Here is a 1,172-nt window from a genome sequence, read left to right as displayed (position 1 = left end):
TAGGCAAAGAGAAAACTGTGACGTGAGTCGGAGGGCTGGGTCTGAGGGGGACAGAGGAGCTGTGCTGGACCCAAGGGAGCTGCACATGTGTTTGGGAGCCTGGTGAGCAGGTCTGTGTGACTCTGCTGGTGACTCCTGTTTCTGCCTGTCCCTGAGGAGGAGGGGATCTGTCTGTGCTTGTGTGATGCAGGTCCTCTTGATGGCACCTGCGTGGCTGCTGTAGCAGCTCTGTGACCACTTGTGTCAGTGTCCTGTGTGTCTCTGTGTGTCTCTGGGACACGTGCCCAACTTTGCTACTGGTTGGACACCCCAAAGTGACATCTGTGCCCCTCAGCGTGGGCAGAGTCATTGGCTCCCCAGGCACCAGTGGCAGCTTTACTGGGCTGGAGTGGCTGGAAGAGGTGGCTATGTGTTCCAGTGTCACATCACAGAGGTGCAACAGTTTTGGGAAGCTGAGGTTTTTGACAAGCATTTACTGGAATCCAGCTGTATACCAGCTCCCTGGGTTAGGAGTGTGCAGGTGGAGAAATTCAAAAAGAGGCATTAGTTTGACACAGTGATGGCTTTTGACTCAGGATGTGCTTCCCAAGAAGTCATGAGTGTAGAGGAGGAAATCCCACTGTCAGGAACAGAGGAATCTCCCCAGACAAGCACTGCTTGGCTTAGTGTTTTCAGGGGACTAGCTATTTTATCTGCATGATCACTTCTGAATAGTGATGGCCAACTTAGACACCATTTCTGTGTGTAAAAATCTGCCTGGGATTAATTTTTCCTCATGGGCATTATTTCATGTTTTTATTATTAGTTTAGTCTGCACCTTTAATTAAAAGATAGTTACAGTGAGGAAAGCAGAGTTAATCTTTCCTTTCCTTCCATTTTCTTGAAGGTCCTCTGATACGAGGGAAAAAAAATTCAAAATGTTCTGAGTTAGAACAAATATGAGAAAGCCAGAGATGACCACAGCTCTGTAGAACCACCACCACAGAGATGTCCACTTACACTATTCAATCGGTAGCTGCTTGCTATAAAATATACAAGGAGGTCTTTGAATAAGGTTTAACATACACAGCTGAACAGATAGATTTCCTGAACAGTAGGTTGCAAAGTCATCCCAGAGACTACCTTTTTTTCCTTTTTTATTTTTTCCCCCCCTCAGAGGTTAGAATTTCAGC

This window comes from Corvus brachyrhynchos, unplaced genomic scaffold, assembly GCF_000691975.1.
Source record: "Corvus brachyrhynchos isolate BGI_N302 unplaced genomic scaffold, ASM69197v1 scaffold148, whole genome shotgun sequence".
Taxonomy (NCBI): Eukaryota; Metazoa; Chordata; class Aves; order Passeriformes; family Corvidae; genus Corvus; species Corvus brachyrhynchos.
This window is presented reverse-complemented; position numbering follows the sequence as displayed.